At 33.1% G+C, this 19,776-nt stretch overlaps 1 long non-coding RNA gene across 1 annotated transcript; it reads left to right on the top strand.

The window, feature by feature from the left end:
• The first annotated feature begins 2,394 nt into the window (after nucleotides 1-2,394).
• LOC126667320 (uncharacterized) lies at nucleotides 2,395-5,022 on the top strand. Its single transcript, XR_007638152.2, has 3 exons — nucleotides 2,395-2,730; nucleotides 4,273-4,348; nucleotides 4,797-5,022. It is a non-coding gene; the product is annotated as an uncharacterized LOC126667320 (long non-coding RNA).
• The last annotated feature ends 14,754 nt before the right edge of the window (nucleotides 5,023-19,776 follow it).

Below are 19,776 nucleotides of genomic sequence, written 5' to 3' on the forward strand. Positions count from 1 at the left end.
CTATTTTCTTTGGATAATCTTAGTCTGGATGGAAGTTAGTTAGATACTTTTTATAGTACTAGAGATGTAATAAAGTTATTAGGATGAGTTGCCTTATAGCATCGAGTGTTGCTGATTTAAGAAATATTTTGAGGTTATCGAGTGCACATCTCATAGAGTGTAACGTCTAGAAAATATTTTATTGGGAAATGGATTTCAAAGGTTGAATTATTGAAATTTTTGAAATATTTTCAAAACGTAATTGTGGCCAGACATATCATGAACATACATTTTGAATGTCACGATTAGGTTTGCATTGAACACTGAGTATGTTCACTAAATAAAAGGTAAATTAATAATTGATACATGCATAATAGTACATGCATCACGTGCATAAAAATGATTAGGGCTGGATGCAACTCTTTGGGGATGAGAGATGTCATCACCCTGGCACACAATTATGTAAAAATGAATTTTACCGATAAAGTGGTTTTGAGGAAAAAAATGTTTTGGAACAAACTCGCGAGTCACATAATGATAAATGTATCTATAAAGTTGATGGATTTCAAATGGTTTTGAAATTATTATTTTTACCGAAAGATAGCTAGACAAATACTCTGTGTGATTGAGGTAAATTAAGGACGATTGCGTTGCAATGATCAGTTCTATGTTATTTGAATAATTGTGTTTCGTAGGAATTAGTATTGGATATAAGGTTGCACTCGAGTTATTGTTGTAATAAGTGTGATAGGATTTTGAGGTCGGATGAAAGGCTTACGTGTTAGCTTCCAATTTATGATTTGAGGGTTGTGGGATTAAGCGATTTGGTTAAGCTCTACGTGTGTGTATACGCCGTGATTTTAAAAGAAGTTTGTTTTTAAATATTTGAGTTTGTTCAAATGTTTTGGTTTACTCATATAGAGTTGTGTGAATGAGGTGATTTTCATTACAAATTTTTTTTTTCCATTTTGAGAAAAGCATAAAAAAATTTAGCAAGTTTGATTTAAAGAGAATAAATTTTTTGTCAATTGAACGGTTTCACAGATTTGCAGATTTTATTTCAATGTAAGGTGTAACTGCGAAATTCAAAATACAAATATTTTGAAAATTTTGATGTGTTTACAAACTAGAGGATTTTTTTTCTCGCAACGGTAAAAACATTTTAGTTTTGAATATAAAAGAGGGTATAAGTTGTTAGAGTCTTTTAAAAGAGAAGTGGAAAATATAAATAAAATGTTTTGTGCTTTGGAAATTTTGTTTCCTGTAAGTTTGACTTGAGCATAACCAATGACCCGGTTAATGGTGAATTTGATCTAGATGATCTTTCGTTTGCGAGGTTACAGTTATATTTGGTGGATTAATTTTGAGAATTTCAGTTTGGTATGATTATATAAGTTAGCTGATTCGAGGTTCGAGGATCGTGGTAAATAGGTTTCGCCAACTAGGGTTGGTTGGTCGATTTTTTTTGATTGATGATATGATTATGAAATGTTTAGATATTGTTTTTATCGGCTGTTAAACCTTTTGTGTGTGCCACGTGATATTAAATTTGTGTAATATATGTGGGATGTGGTCAATGTTTAGTTACTGTAAGTAGTTGTAGGCTTTATACTTTCGAAAGATTGGAAGAGTCTTTCTGGATGGTTTGTTGTTTAACAATTTGGAACTCTGGTTATCATGAGTTAAATTGGTGTACTCTTGGAGTGTTTGTGATATCGTGAGTCTGATTCATTAAGGTTGTTCGTCTTGTTGAGAGTCATATCTAGTCGATATATTAGACTTGGTCATTCATTTGCTATAACGGGTTATTTAAATGTTTTTGATATGGGACACTTGGTGTCGAGTTGTTATATATGCATGATCTTTATCAGTTGGGATTTCAAGATATTCCTTTAGTTTCAATTGAGTTGGTCATTCAGTTGAGGAGTGCACTTAGGAGTCAGAGCTCGTTATGCAGAATTGCTATATTTTCTATCCTTATGATACATTGCAATTATTCCTTGTTTGTTTATTTCGGTTGTTATGTGCGCTCTATTTCGTTGTTTTGTTCATTTATGTTTTGTGTTAAAAATCGAGGACGATTTTGTTTTTAAGTTGGGGAGAATGTAATACCCCGTATTTTTCTCGTTATGTTTTTGCTTGATTTCGGATTGGTTCTTGCATTGAGACACCTTGATTGAGCCTTGTTTTGTATCTTGTATGTTACACATATATCGTGTGGGTATTAGATATTGATTCGATTCATTTTCGGGTATTTATTGAAGTTGTTTTCCCATGTTTTCCAAAACTGCCATGTGTTAGTAAAACGTTGATATCTCACAATTGAACGGTCGGATCGGGCTCATCTTTGGATATATTGTTCCTAAGAGGATTTATTAAAATCTGGTCGGTTGGATTGTTATTTGGAGGTTTCTAACTCTAAAACTACCTTTTAAACCGTGGGCTTTAATTGCAGCCCAAGTAAAGCCCACAGGAGTCTATAAATAGACCCCTTAAGTTGCAAACCCTAGCCCCCATTAATCTCCAAACCCTAAAAACGAATTTCTTCACTCAAAGAACTTGATTTCTTCTTTCTAACAAGTCCGGATGCGATTCATTCCGCTAAGAATATGATTTTACATCCTACTCGCAAGATCTACGCGATTTCTACGTTGTGTTCTTCATTGGAGGCTTGTGGATTAAATTAAATTCGGTCCAGCCCCTTGAACCTTGGGTTAATACATTATTTATCTTATTGTTCATCATCCTTAGGTATTGTTTTCATATCCATTTGATTCATGAATTCATTGCTATGTGATTTTGCCTAGAAATGCATAATATAGGATTTTAATGAAGTGAATTGTTGCTATTGTCATGCCATGCTTATGCTACTGAGTTTGTATGGATAAAATGATGGTTTGTACATATATAAACTGATGTTACATGTTTTGAAAAGCGTTTGGCATGATTCATCAATGTTAGGTTTTTTCTAGCAATTATTGTATTTTAATCGATTTACTGGTTTGAATCTATGAAATTGAGATTCTATGCTTAGGTTACTGATATGTATGATATGTTTGATGGATTTGATGTTTATGAACTGATCTTGTTGGTTGTATCAACACTTTGGCATGCTCTCGATTGTTTTAGCTGAAATTGCGTAAAATGCTGAATTTGGGTTCTTTAAGAGTTGTAATTGCATAAATGTTTTGCGATGATGTACCTACTGTTCTAAGATGATATATATGATGTTTATATGATTTAGGATCAGTGGCTATATGATTTGGGTTGTCGAATGCATGATTTGGTTTGTTTAGCATGTTTAGGCAAATTCTAGCGAAAATGCGTTATCGATTGTTTAAGGGATGTTGGCATGAGTTTAGATCTGAGTTGGTTTGGTATTTTGAAATTATGTATGATATACTACTGATCTAAATGAGTTTGGGAGTTTGAATTATAAATGTTTTGGTACGTGTTGGCTTAGTTTGCAAACTAGCTAGTTTTACATTAAAATGCTTTGATTTCAGATTCGATGCTTTGTAATGACTTAAGATCTGAATTACTTTCATATTATTGATTATGGCATGTATATGAACTGATCTAAGGTGTTTTGTTTTGGCGATTCATGTTTGGTCTAGTTTTGGGCTAAGTGCCATGAATTCTTAATTGGCTTGATGTCGTGAAAAATATATTAATTGATTGCAAATGTTTTGCTATGACATGTGTTATATAAAATGTGATTATTAAGCATGATAGGGCTGTTGTATATTGGTGTTTTTCTTATTTTGTTGTGTTTGTCCTTTGCGAACTTTTATCGAATTATAATCATGATGGTATACTTGGGTTTTAATGTTTAATTTGAATTCCCTTATTTCTCTAAATTGAAACTTTGGTATATTTAAATGATTACGGATTTTAAACGAATTGTTTTACTTTGGTTGGATGTTTGGTTCGGGTTAGACTTGGGTCGCCCAATTCGTGAGTATAGGCTTGGCAGTTGTGATAACTCGGCTAGCTCACCACTTTGGTTTAAACTTGGTTTTATGATTTTAACTAAGTTATTGAAATGGTTTTCCGGATTATGTTTTAAAAGTGGGAACTCAATTGGACTTGACTATCGTATGACTTTGGTTATGTTGAATATGTATGATTACTCTACTTCGGTTAATGCTTTGACATTTTGGCTAAATATGTGTAGTTACATATTGATGGTGTGTACTTTGGATTGGTTGATATCTGTGCTAGTCCTACGTGTTGTCTAGTACTCTCTAGAGTTAGGGGATGATATTAATTATGTTTTATGCCTTCTTTTAGACACGTCGACTGCTCGTGCTTCGGAGTCGAAACAGGTTTAGTTGCTTGCCAGGTTTTTCACGTGGATTTGCAAGCAGTGAGTTTATATCTCTATTTACCTCTTTATTAAGCAAATGTATTATTTTGTATATATATATATATGTATAAGCAGCTTTTGAATTGTTTTCGGCATTGTGGATTTGATTTGGAACGTGCTACTCGATGGGCATCATCGGGACTGCGTGCGCACCGGTAATGATTATGGTATTGAGGTAGGTTTGAGATACGTCTCACCTTAGTGAGGGCACCGGTGGAAGATACGTCTCCTGGGCTCACTATTTATTAAGTGATAGTCGGGGATCGGTTATTGAGATACGTCTCACCGACAGGACAATGGATTTATAATTGTGGTTTAGGGTTTCATTGATAATCCATAATGAAAATGTTTCATTAAACGTTTTAAAGGTTTTTAACTTAATAAATGTAAATGGTTATATAAACTCTACTCAGTAAATCTGACCCCGTTGTTTTCCCAAATTTTCCAGGTTTATGATTTGAAAGCTGGTCCACTCTGATTCTTTTGATTCCTCGGAGGTTTTTATGTTATTTAAACTAGTTTCTGTTTTCAAACTCTTAGACCGCAGTAGAACTAGTTATTTATTTCATTTGATACTACACTTTGGGATTGTCGATATATTCGATTATTATATTTGGCATGATTACTCTGGATTACGATATTGTTATATATAAGGCATGATGTTGAACATTTAAGATATTGAAGTTATTTATATTAGAACTGTAGTATAAATTGCTAGACTTAGGTTGGAGTCTCGGTTGCCCCCGAGCAGTTTTCTGCAGGTTTAAATGATTATTTGATTTCCGCGAGGCTTGCTACGGGTTTTGGTACAACCATACCCATACCCTAGCGCCGGTCTCGATTCATGAAATTGGGTCGTGACAGTTTCACCTGTTTAGAAAATTAAGCCAAACGTTCACAAACGTTACAAAACAAAGCCAAGCGTTTCACCTTTTTAGCAATTTCAGCCAAACGTTTACAAACGTTATGAAACAAAACAAATCGTTTCACCCTATTAGCAATTTAAGCCAAACATTTACAAACTTTACGAAACAAATCCAAAAGTTTCACCTTTTTAGCGATGGAAGCCAAACGTTTACAAACGTTATGAAACAAATCCAAACGTTTCACCTTTTTAGCGATTTAAGCCAAACGTTTACAAACGCTATGAAACAAATCCAAACGTTTCGCCTTTTTAGAGATTTAAGCAAAACGTTTACAAAGGTTAAGAAACAAATCCAAATGTTTCACCTTTTTAGCGATTTATGCCAAACGTTTACAAACGTTACCAAACAAATCCAAGCGTTTCACCTTTTTAGCGATTTAAGCCAAACGTTTACAAACGTTATGAATTAAATCCAAACGTTTCACCTTTTTAGCGATTTCAGCCAAACGTTTACAAACGCTGCGAAACAAATCCAAGCCTTCCACCTTTTTAGCAATTTAAGCCAAACGTTTACAAACGTTACAAAACAAATCCAAACGTTTCACCTTTTTAGCGATTTAAGCCAAACATTTACAAAGGTTATGAAACAAATCCAAGCGTTTCAATTTTTTAGCATTTGAAGACAAACGTTACGAAACAAATCCAAGCGTTTCACCTTTTTAGAAATTTAAGCCAAACATTTACAAACGTTACGAAACAAATCCAAACGTTTCACCTTTTTAGAGATTTAAGCCAAACGTTTACAAACGTTACCAAATAAATCCAAACGTTTCACCTTTATAGAGATTTAAACCAATCGTTTACAAAGGCTATGAAACAAGTCCAAACATTTCACCTTTTTAGCCATTTAAGCCAAACTTTTACAAATGTTTCATAACAAATCCAAGCGTTTCACCTTTTTAGTAATTTAAACAAAACGTTTACAAACGTTATAATCCAAGCGTTTCACCTTTTTAGCGATTTAACCCAAACGTTTACAAACGTTACAAAACAAATCCAAGTGTTTCACCTTTTTAGCGATTTAAGCCAAACGTTTACATACGTTATGAATGAAATCTAAACGTTTCACCTTTTAAGCGATTTAAGCCAAATGTTTACAAACGTTACGAAACAAATCCAAACGTTCCATCTTTTTAGCGATTTAAGCCAAACGTTTACAAACGATATGAAACAAATAAAAATGTTTCCCCATTTTAGCGATTTAAGCCAAACTTGTAAAACGTTAGGAAACAAATGTAAACGGATAACCTTTTTAGCGATTTAAGCCAAACGTTTACAAACGTTACGAAACAAATCCAAACGTTTCACATTTTTAGCGATTGAAGTGAAACGTTTATAAACGTTACGATACAAATTCAAACGTTTCCCATATCAATTTAAGACAAACATTTATAAACGTTACGAAACAAAACCAAGCGTTTCACCTTTTTAACAATTTAAGCCAAACGTTTACAAACGTTACGAAGCAAATCCTAACTTTTCATCTTTTTAGCGATTTAAGCCAAACGTTTACAAACGGTACGAAACAAATCCAAACGTTCCACCTTTTTAGCGATTTAAGTCAAACATTTACAAACGCTACGAAACAAATCCAAACGTTTCCCCTTTTTAGCAATTTAAGCAAAACGTTTACAAACGTTACTAAACAAATCCAAACGTTTCACCTTTTTAGAGATTTAAGCCAAACGTTTGCAAAGGTTACGAAAAAAATCCAAACGTTTCCCCTTTTTAGCGATTTAAGCCAAACGTTTATAAACGTTATGAAACAAATCCAAATATTTCACCTTTTTACAGATTTAAGCCAAATGTTTACAAACGTTATGAAAAACTCCAAACGTTTCACCTTTATAGCGATTTAAGCCAAATGTTTAAAACGTTACGAAACAAATTCAAACGTTTTCCATTTTAGCGATTTGAGCCAAACGTTTACAAACGTTATGAAACTAAACCAAGCGTTTCACCTTTTTAGCAATTTAAGCCAAACGTTCACAAACATTACAGAAGAAATCCAAGCGTTTCACCTTTTTAGCAATATAAGCCAAATGTTTACAAAAGTTACAAAACAAATCCAAGCGTTTCAAATTTTTAGCAATTTAAGCCAAATGTTTGCAAACGTTACGAAACAAATCCAAACGTTTCACCTTTTTAGCGACTGAAGTCAAACGATTACAAACATTACGAAACAAATCCAAACGTTTCACCTTTTTAGCAGTTTAAGCCAAACATTTAAAAAGGCTATGAAACAAATCCAAATATTTCACATTTTTAGTTATTTAAGCCAAACGTTTACAAACATTACGAAACAAAACCAAGCGTTTAACCTTTTTACCAACATAAGCCAAACATTTACAAACGTTACGAAACAAATCCAAGCGTTTCACCATTTTAGCAATTTAAGCCAAACGTTTACAAACATTACGAAACAAATCCAAATAATTCCCTTTTTTAGCGATTTAAGCCAAACGTTACGAAACAAATCCAAACGTTGAACCTTTTTTAGCGTTTTAAGACAAATGTTTACAAACGTTACAAAACAAATCTAAACGTTGAACCTTTTTAGCGATTTAAGCCAAATGTTTACAAACGTTACGAAAAAATCCAAATGTTTCACCTTTTTAGCGATTTAAGCCAAACGTTTACAAACTTTACGAAACAAAACCAAACGTTTAAAACTTTACGAAACAAATTCAAACGTTTCCCATTGTTAGTGATTTAAACCAAACGTTTACAAACGTTACGAAACAAAACCAAGCGTTTCACCTTATTAGCAATTTAAGCTAAACGTTAACAAACATTACAAAAGAAATCCAAGCGTTTCACCTTTTTAGCAATTTAAGCCAAACATTTAAAAACATTACAATACAAATCCAAACCTTTTTAGCAATTTAAGTCAAACGTTTACATACGTTATGAAACAAAACCAAACGTTTAAAACGTTACGAAATAAATTCCAACGTTTCACATTTTTAGCGATTTAAGCCAAACGTTTACAAACGTTACGAAACAAAACCAAGCGTTTCACCTTTGTAGCAATTTAATCCAAACGTTTACAAACATTACGAAACAAATCCAAGCATTTCACCTTTTTATCAATTTAAGCCAAACGTTTACAAACGTTACGAAACAAATCCAAACGTTTCACCTTTTTAGCAATTTAGGCCATACGTTTACAAACGTTACGAAACAAATCCAAACGTTTTCCCTTTTTAGCGATTTAAGCCAAAAGTTTACTAACGTTACGAAACAAAATCAAACGTTTAAAACATTACGAAACAAATTCAAACGTTTCCCATTTTTAGTGATTTAAGCCAATGCTGGCGCAGCGGGAGGCGCGGGTCCGGATCGTATATTTCAATTGAAAATCGAAATTCCAACAATTCGGATCCTAAAGTTGATCATATCAACAACAAATGGATCATCGTATCCTTTAGTAATTAAAGCACGCATCTAGGAATCATAAGAAGAATACCTATGTCGATTCTCCAACGATTCTCGTAGTCCCGAAAGTACGGCGACCTCAAGCTCGTCCACACGAGTATGCGTCCGATTGAATCCTCGCCTTGAAGTAATCCGTAAGAGTTCCTCTTGCAGAGCAGCCCTAAGCTCAAACTCTCGCCGCGATCACTACCTTGCTCGGATATATGAAAAACGTCGCCAAGTTTTTCCCGTGCTTGATGAATACTTGAACTCCTTCAAGTGCTTTCTCTCTCTACAACTTTGTAGTGAGATGTGTGTTGTGTGTTGTGTTGAAATGAGCAAGGACATGCTCTATTTATAGGCTAGAGCATGTCTTAAGAATGCAACACCTTGCATGCTAGGTGTCACACACCAAGCAAAGGTGTTGCCACCACATGACACCTTTCATGTGGTGACATCACATAGGTGACATCATATAGGTGATGTCATCATATGACATCCCATATATGACATAAGCTTATCTCATCATCACCATGACATCATCATTCCATTAACTTATGATTAGTGCTTTAAGTATCATTAATTACACTAATTAATTACTTAAGCCTTCTAATCATAAAACTTGGTTAAAATATAATTAGGTTCCTACTAATTTATAACTCTTATAAATTAGTCCCTAATTAACTTGGACATAGTACAATTAGGTTCCTACTAATTTATAACTCTTACAAATTAGTCCCTAATTTGTACTTGTTTTTCATCTTAGATTAATTTCCGAGATATGCTAGTATCTATATGAAATCCATCTTTCGTAAACTCAATCGGTTGCACACTCTATTGTGTGTGACTAACTAGGTTCACATCTATATGGCAACGAGAGACATAAGAAACGCCTTTCTTATATTAAATAATTAAATCCCATTTAATTATTAATTCTCGTAGATCGAGAGTGACGTCTAGCAACATATCACGACCCCCAAAATAGAGATGAATGTTTCGATGCATTCTTTTTGAACCAATGTTCATAATTACCGTACACTCAAAATTCCCTTCATCTTAGATTCCAATCTCGACTAGTCTCACGGTTAAGTCAAACACTGTATGTCTTGATTATATGACCTCATCTCCCAGTTCTAATTCTTGATAAATATGACCTCCACTAGAAACAACTTTCTATGTAAGTCATATACACCTGCGCAGGTTTTATCATCCATCAAGAACAATTTGAGATAGCATAGAATCTTGTCTCCGTTCATCCAGAGTGATGAATGCTTTCTAGGTTAAACCCCTATCTCCATATACAACTAACTAGAGCCAACACATCCCGCGGCTAGCTCATGAAAGATCTAGAGTTAAGGAGTATCAAACTCTAATCACCTATATACAAGATAGTGTCACCGCAAGTCAAAGGACATATGTACAATTATGAACTAGATGACATTAAATTGACTTTAATGAATTACCATGTATAAGTCATCTAGCGTCATTTGTTCGACTCACTCAACACCTTGAGTGTCCACATGTTTATTCTGATCCCCATCAAGTAGTATGAGACTCACTACTTCCTATAATTAGTAACTCTTTACTAATCAGGAGAATAAATAGAGGTGACGATCTTTCTGGGATAATGCAATGCCCTTATTCGCAGGACCCCATCGATCGCGAACGGTTATTTAGATCACTTGTATAAAAGAATCTGTCCCTCATATTCTTAACACCTTAAGAATAGATTCTACCACAATGTGATAAGGACAATACGTAATACATGAACACTTAGTTGATGAGACACTTAGTTCAAATAGAACATATATATCTTTGCCATTGGGATTAGTTCTACAAATATACACGATCAAATGGCCCTAGGGCATATACTACTAACAGCCAAACGTTTACAAATGTTACGAAACAAAATCAAGTGTTTCACCTTTTTAGCAATTTAAGCCAAACGTTTACAAACGTTGCGAAACAAATCCAAGCGTTTCACCTTTTTAGCAATTTAATCCAAACATTTACAAACATTGCGAAACAAATCCAAGCCTTTCACCTTTTTAGCGATTTAAGCCAAACGTTTACAAACGTTCCAAAACAAATCCAAACGTTTCACCTTTTTAGCGATATAAGCCAAACATTTACAAACGTTACTAAACAAATCCAAGCGTTTCACCATTTAGCAATTTCAGCCAAACTTTTACAAACGTTACTAAATATATCCAAGCATTTCACCTTTTTAGCAATTTAAGGCAAACGTTTGCAAACGTTACGAAACAAATCCAAACGTGTCACCTTTTTAGCGATTTAAGCCAAACGTTTATAAACGTAATGAAACAAATCCAAACATTTCACCTTTTTAGCGATTTAAGCCAAACATTTACAAACGTTACGAAAAAATCCAAACGTTTCACCTTTTTAGCGATTTAAGCCAAACGTTTACAAACGTTACGGAACAAAACCAAACGTTTAAAATGAACCAAACAAATTCAAACGTTTTACATTTTTAGCGATTCAAGCCAAACGTTTACAAACGTTACGAAAGAAAACAAAGTGTTTCACCTTTTTAGCAATTTAAGCCAAACGTTCACAAACATTAAAAAAAAAATCTAAGCGTTTCACCTTTTTAGCAATTTAAGCCAAACGTTTACAAACATTACAAAACAAATCCAAGCGTTTTACCTTTTAGCAATTTAAGCCAAACGTTTGCAAACGTTACGAAACAAATCCAAACGTTTCCCCTTTTTAGCAATTGAAGCCAAACGTTTGCAAACATTACGAAACAAATCCAAACGTTTCACCTTTTTAGCAGTTTAAGCGAAATATTTACAAACGCTACGAAACAAATCCAAGTGTTACACCATTTTAGCACTTTAAGCCAAACCTTTACAAATGTTATGAAACAACTCCAAGCGTTTGACCTTTTTAGCAATTTAAGCCAAACCTTTACAAACGTTACAAAACAAATCCAAATGTTTAACCTTTTAGCGATTTAAGCCAAACGTTTACAAACGTTACGAAACAAATCCAAATGTTTCACCTTTTTAGCATTTTAAGACAAACATTTACAAACGTTAAAAAAAAATCCAAACGTTGAACTTTTTTAGCGATTTAAGCCAAACGTTTACAAACGTTCCAAAACAAATCCAAACGTTTCACCTTTTTAGCGATATAAGCCAAACATTTACAAACGTTACTAAACAAATCCAAGCGTTTCACCATTTAGCAATTTCAGCCAAACGTTTACAAACGTTACTAAATATATCCAAGCATTTCACCTTTTTAGCAATTTAAGCCAAACATTTGCAAACGTTACGAAACAAATCCAAACGTGTCACCTTTTTAGTGATTTAAGCCAAACGTTTATAAACGTAATGAAACAAATCCAAACATTTCACCTTTTTAGCGATTTAAGCCAAACATTTACAAACGTTACAAAAAAATCCAAATGTTTCACCTTTTTAGCGATTTAAGCCAAACGTTTACAAACGTTACGAAACAAAACCAAACGTTTAAAATGAACCAAACAAATTCAAACGTTTTACATTTTTAGCGATTCAAGCCAAACGTTTACAAACGTTACGAAAGAAAACAAAGTGTTTCACCTTTTTAGCAATTTAAGCCAAACGTTCACAAACATTAAAAAACAAATCTAAGCGTTTCACCTTTTTAGCAATTTAAGCCGAATGTTTACAAACATTACAAAACAAATCCAAGCGTTTTACCTTTTTAGCAATTTAAGCCAAACGTTTGCAAACGTTACGAAACAAATCCAAACGTTTCCCCTTTTTAGCAATTGAAGCCAAACGTTTGCAAACATTACGAAACAAATCCAAACGTTTCACCTTTTTAGCAGTTTAAGCGAAATATTTACAAACGCTACGAAACAAATCCAAGTGTTACACCAATTTAGCACTTTAAGCTAAACCTTTACAAATGTTATGAAACAACTCCAAGCGTTTGACCTTTTTAGCAATTTAAGCCAAACCTTTACAAACGTTACAAAACAAATCCAAATGTTTAACCTTTTAGCGATTTAAGCCAAACGTTTATAAACGTTACGAAACAAATTCAAATGTTTCACCTTTTTAGCGTTTTAAGACAAACATTTACAAACTTTAAAAAAAAAATCCAAACGTTGAACTTTTTTAGCGATTTAAGCCAAACGTTTACAAACGTTACGAAAAAATTCAAACGTTTCACCTTTTTAGAAATTTAAGCCAAATGTTTACAAACGTTACGAAACAAAACCAAACGTTTAAAATGTTACGAAACAAATTAAAACCTTTCACATTTTTAATGATTTAAGCCAAACGTTCACAATCGTTACGATACAAAATCAAGCGTTTCACCTTTTTAGAAATTTAAGCCAAACGTTTACAAACATTACCAAACAAATCCAAGCGTTTTCCCTTTTTGGCAATTTAAGCCAAACGTTTACAAACATTTGAAAACAAATCCAAGTGTTTCACCTTTTTAGCAATTTAAGTCAAACGTTTACATACTTTACGAAACAAAACCAAACGTTTAAAACTTTACGAAAAAAATTGAAACGTTTCATATTTTTAGCGATTTAAGCTAAATGTTTACAAGCTTTACAAAACAAAACCAAGCGTTTCATCTTTTTAGCAGTTTAAGCCAAACGTTTACAAATGTTATGAAACAAATTCAAGCGTTTCACCTTTTTAGCAATTTAAGCCAAACGTTTACAAACGTTACAAAACAAATCCAAACGTTTCACCTTTTTAGCGATTTGAGCCAAACGTTTACAAACGTTACAAAACAAAACCAAACGTTTAAAACGTTACGAAACAAATTTGTAATACCCCTTTTTTTTTCCGGCTTGTTTTGATGATTTTTTTGATGTGTTTTGGTTTGGTCCTTGGTGGTTTGGTTCCTTGAAACCATGGTTTGGTTCGCATAACCTTCGGTGTGTTGTTTTGATTAAGTTCTGATCCTTATCGAATAAGTGTTTACGTGTTTTCCTGATATGACATGCTTTAGTAAAATGTCCATATCTCTCAATTGCACCGTCGGATCGGGCCTCCGTTCTGATATGTTGTTTCTGAGAGGATTTACTAAAATATGGACTGTCGGATAGTGTTTTTGTTGAGTTCACGGGCGCGAACTATAGTTAGCGGTCGCTAACTAATGCTGTTGAAGTTCGCGGGTGCGAACTATACTTAGCGGGCGCGAACTTGCACTGTTCAGTTTGCTGTTTTCCTATTTAAAGACCCCTTATTCGACCTAAACTCTTTTTCTTCGACTTTTAAAACCCTAAAACGGCTGGAGTCATATTCTAACTCATTCCTATCAACTTTCCTCTCAATTTTAATCCTTGGTAAGTGTTTTTAATCATTCCTTTGTGGTTTTATCTTTAGTTCATTAATTCTAGTAATTCTAAATCCTATAGCCTATATGTGCGTGATTGTAGGCTGATTTGGGTTGATTGATTTCTGGGTTTTATTGTTCTTAGTCTAATCAAAAGGTATGTGGTTCTAATCCCTTCTTATGTCGTGTAGAGATTGCTAGATTGTTGTATGAATCTATACTTTGGTGTTTTGGCTTTATATTTTCTGTTTTGCTTTGATTTCAAATTTTGGAAATAATCTTTGTGTATTGGTTGTGACTTATAGATGTTGGCTATACATTGGTTGATTGGAATACTTGTTTGATTGAAGGGTTATATGGAGTTGTTGTCGTTCTTGATTTATAATTCTATTTTAATCCTTTATTAAAAATCTGAAAATTTCAAAGTAAATGAATCATAGGTTGCTAGATGTTTAACAATACATTGGGTGATTGGAGGAATCGTTTAAATAAAATAACGTATCAGTTGGGTTAAGTTGTGGAATTGAATTCTGTTTTGAACTATAAACTAAAAGCTGAAAATGTTATTTTAAAGGTTAAAAGATTGTTAATGGGAATTTCCTAGTTTGGGTGATTAGAGATAATTGACTAAGGCTAGATTATATGTTAAAGGTGGTTTTAATTGTAATAAATCGTTGTTTTAAGAATATTTACATATGGCTGGAAATTGTTTGAGTATATAAAGGATGTTAGTTTACGTTGGTTATTTGGATAACAAATTGTTGTTATGGCATTTAAGGTAGAATTGTTTTACAATGGTTTTAAAGGCTATCTAAGTGTATAGTTCAGATCTGAGTTTATTATTTCAATGTGTTTTGGAATCATGTTTATTTACACTTAATGTGTTTTAATTGAGAAGTATGAACTCCGGGTGGAATTGTCAAGTGTTGACAATCTATTGGTTATTATTGCTATTTGTGGTATTGGTTTGATTTTGGTTAAACTTATATTGAGTTCTTTGTTTCAAATACATTGGTTTGGTTTTAAGGGATTTAACTTTGGATTTTACTCTGGTTGGGTCGGGTTAGACTTGTGTCGCCCGACATGTTGTTTTAAGCATATAGTTGATATATGGCTAACACACTACTCTAGGATTTCTTGGATTTCGAAAAGGTGTTGTTGAATTACATTACTCTGGATTATTTTTTTTGAAAACGAGAACTCACCTAAACTTACCTAGTTATTGTAGTGGTTGGATATGTATGTACTTTGCCTTTGGGATTACTGTGTTTTGAATGTTGATCTTTGGTTGTGTTAAGATGCTAGTCCTATATGGTGTCTAGTAATCTTAGAGTTAGGGGTCGTTCATATTTTAACTTATACATTGTTTTAGACCCGTCGACTGCTCGTGCTTCGGAGTCTACGTAGGGTTAGCTGTTTGCCAAGATTCACGAGGATAAGCAAGCAGTGAGTTTGTAGTGCTATTTACCGCTTTATTAAGTACTGCATCATATTTTAGTATTATAAATGCTTTTGAATTGTTTTTACGGATTATGGATCTGGATTGAAACGAGTTGCTCGATAGGCTTGTATCGAGACTGTGTGCACCGGTAAGTACTCTGGGATCGGCAGACTAAAAGTCTTGCTTACGCTGGTATATGATGAGGATTTGTTCCCGTCCACTCTGGGTTTATCAGTATGCTATGTCATACTTACGCTGGGATCATTTCAATACTGTTTTCCATAATCATACTATATTAGTATAAAATGTTTTGATTTAAGGGTTTTAAACTTAATAAATGTAAATAGTATTGCAAACTCATCTCAGTATATCTGACCCCGTTGTTTTCCCAAATTTTTCCAGGTTTATGATTTGAAAGCTGGTCCACTCCGATTCTTTTGATTCCTCGGAGGTTTTATGTTATTTAAACTAGTCACTGTTTTCGAACTCTTAGACCGCAGTAGAACTAAATTATATATTACATTTGTTATTGCACTTTGGGATTGTCGATTTGTTCGATTATTTATTTTTGGCATGTTTACTCTGGAATATTTTATCATTATATTTAAGGCATGATGTTGAGCATTTCAGATATTTAAGTTATTTATATTAAAACTGTAATATAAATTGCTAGACTTAGGTTGGAGTCTCGTTTGCCCCCAAGAAGTTTTTTGCAGGTTTATATGTTTGATTGTTTGATTGTTTTCCGCAAGACTTGCTACGGGTTTTGGTACAACCATACCCATACCCTAGCGCCGCTCGCGATCCATGAAATTGGGTCGTGACAAAATTCAAGCGTTTCACCTTTTTAGCAATTTCAGCCAAACGTTTACAAACGTTACGAAAAAAATCCAAGTGTTTAACCTTTTTAGCAATTTAAGCTAAACATTTACAAACGTTACGAAACAAATCCAAACGTTTCACCTTTTTAGCAATTTAAGCCAAATGTTTATAAACGTAATGAAACAAATCCAAACATTTCACTTTTTTAGCGATTTAAGCCAAACATTTACAAACGTTACGAAAAATCCAAACGTTTCACCTTTTTAGTGATTTAAGCCAAACGTTTACAAAGGTTACGAAATAAAACCAAACGTTTAAAACATAACCAAACAAATTCAAACGTTTTACATTTTTAGCGATTTAAGCCAAACGTTTACAAACGTTACGTAACCAAAACAAGCGTTTCACCTTTTTAGCAATTTAAGCCAAACGTTTACAATCGTTACGATACAAAATCAAGCGTTTCGCCTTTTTAGAAATTTAAGCCAAACGTTTACAAACATTACCAAACAAATCCAAGCGTTTCACCTTTTTAGCAATTTAAGTCAAACATTTACAAAGATTAAAAAACAAATCCAAGTATTTCACCTTTTTAGCAATTTAAGTCAAACGTTTACATACTTTACAAAACAAAACGAAACGTTTCAAACTTTACGAAACAAATTGAAACGTTTCACATTTTTAGCGATTTAAGCAAAACGTTTACATGCGTTATGAAACAAAACCAAGCGTTTCACCTTTTTAGCAGTTGAAGCCAAACGTTTACAAACGTTACGAAACAAATTCAAGCGTTTCACCTTTTTAGAAATTTATGCCAAACGTTTACAAACATTGCGAAACAAATGCAAACGTTTCACCTTTTTAGCGATATAAGCCAAACGTTTACAAACGTTACGTAATAAATCAAAACGTTTCACCTTTTTAGCGATTTGAGCCAAATGTTTACAAACGTTACGAAACAAAACCTAACGTTTAAAACGTTACAAAACAAATTCAAACGTTTCACATTTTTAGTGATTTAAGCCAAACGTTTACAAAAGTTACGAAACAAAAACAAGCGTTTCACCTTTTTAGCAATTTAAGCCAAACGTTTACAAACGTTGCGAAACAAATCCAAGCGTTTCATCTTTTTAGCAAATTAAGCCAAACGCTTACTAACTTTACGAAACAAATCCAAACGTTTCACCTTTTTAGAGAATTAAGCCAAACGTTCACAAATGTTACGAAACAAATCCAAACATTTCACCTTTTTAGCAATTTAAGCCACACATTTACAAAGGTTATGAAACAAATCCAAATGTTTCACCTTTTTTGCAATTTAAGCCAAACGTTTACAAACGTTACTAAACAAATCCAAGCGTTTAACCTTTTTAGCAATTTAAGCCAAACGTTTACAAACGTTACGAAACAAATACAAGCGTTTCACCTTTTTAGCAATTTAAGCCAAACGTTTACAAATATTACGAAACTAATCCTAACGTTTTACCTTTTTTAGCAAGTTAAGCCACACATTTACAAAGGTTATGAAACAAATCCAAATGTTTCACCTTTTTTACAATTTAAGCCAAACGTTTAACCTTTTTTGCAATTTAAGGCAAACGTTTACAAACGTTACTAAACAAATCCAAGAGTTTCACCTTTTTAGCAATTTAAGCCAAACGTTTACAAACGTTACGAAACAAATCCAAGCGTTTCACCTTTTTAGCAATTTAAGCCAAATGTTTACAAATATTACGAAACAAATCCTAACGTTTCACCTTTTTTAGCAATTTAAGCCACACATTTACAAAAGTTATGAAACAAATCCAAATGTTTCACCTTTTTTACAATTTAAGCCAAACGTTTACAAACGTTACTAAACAAATCCAAGAAGTCAAACGTTTACATACTTTACATAACAAAACCAAACGTTTAAAACGTTACGAAAAAAATTCAAGCGTTTCACCTATTTAGTAGTTTAAGCCAAACGTATACAAAGGTTACGAAACAAATTCAAGCGTTTCACCTTTTTAGCAATTTAAGCCAAACGTTTACAAATGTTGCGAAACAAATCCAAATGTTTCACCTTTTTAGCGATTTAAGTCAAATATTTACAAATGTTACGAAACAAATCCAAACGTTTAACCTTTTTAGCGATTTGAGCCAAATGTTTACATACTTTACGAAACAAATCCAAACGTTTAAAATGTTACGAAACAAAGTCAAACGTTTACAATCGTTACGATACAAAATATAGCGTTTCACCTTTTTAGAAATTTAAGCTAAACGTTTACAAACATTACCAAAAAATCCAAACATTTCACTTTTTTAGCGATTCAAGCCAAACATTTACAAACGTTACAAAAAAATCCAAACGTTTCACCTTTTTAGCGATTTAAGCCAAACGTTTACAAAGGTTACGAAATAAAACCAAACGTTTAAAACATAACCAAACAAATTCAAACGTTTTACATTTTTAGCGATTTAAGCCAAACGTTTACAAACATTACGTAACCAAAACAAGCGTTTCACCTTTTTAGCAATTTAAGCCAAACGTTTACAATCGTTACGATACAAAATCAAGCGTTTCGCCTTTTTAGAAATTTAAGCCAAACGTTTACAAACATTACCAAACAAATCCAAGCGTTTCACCTTTTTAGCAATTTAAGCCAAACGTTAACAAACCTTACGAAACAAATCTAAACGTTTCACCTTTTTAGCAATTTGAGCCAAACGTTTACAAACGTTACGAAACAAAACCAAACGTTTAAAACGTTATGAAACAAATTTAAACGTCTCACATTTTTAGTGATTAAAGCCAAATGTTTACAAAAGTTACGAAACAAAACCAAGCATTTCACCTTTTTAGCAATTTAAGCCAAACGCTTACAAACGTTGCGAAACAAATCCAAGCGTTTCACCTTTTTAGCAAATTAAGCCAAACGCTTACAAACGTTACGAAAAAAATCCAAACGTTTCACCTTTTTAGAGATTTAAGCCAAACGTTTACAAATGTTACTAAACAAATCCAAACGTTTCACCTTTTTAGCAATTTAAGCCACACATTTACAAAGGTTATGAAACAAATCCAAATGTTTCACCTTTTTTGCAATTTAAGCCAATCGTTTACAAACGTTACTGAACAAATCTAAGCGTTTCTCCTTTTTAGCGATTTAAGCCAAACGTTTACAAACGTTACTAAATAAAACCAAGCGTTTCACCTATTTAGTAGTTTAAGCCAAACGTATACAAAGGTTACGAAACAAATTCAAGCGTTTCACCTTTTTAGCAATTTAAGCCAAACGTTTACAAATGTTGCGAAACAAATCCAAATGTTTCACCTTTTTAGCGATTTAAGTCAAACATTTACAAATGTTACGAAACAAATCCAAACGTTTAACCTTTTTAGCGATTTGAGCCAAATGTTTACATACTTTACGAAACAAATCCAAACATTTAAAATGTTACGAAACAAAGTCAAACGTTTACAATCGTTACGATACAAAATATAGCGTTTCACCTTTT

The sequence above is a fragment of the Mercurialis annua genome, linkage group LG2 (assembly GCF_937616625.2).
Source record: "Mercurialis annua linkage group LG2, ddMerAnnu1.2, whole genome shotgun sequence".
Lineage (NCBI taxonomy): Eukaryota > Viridiplantae > Streptophyta > Magnoliopsida > Malpighiales > Euphorbiaceae > Mercurialis > Mercurialis annua.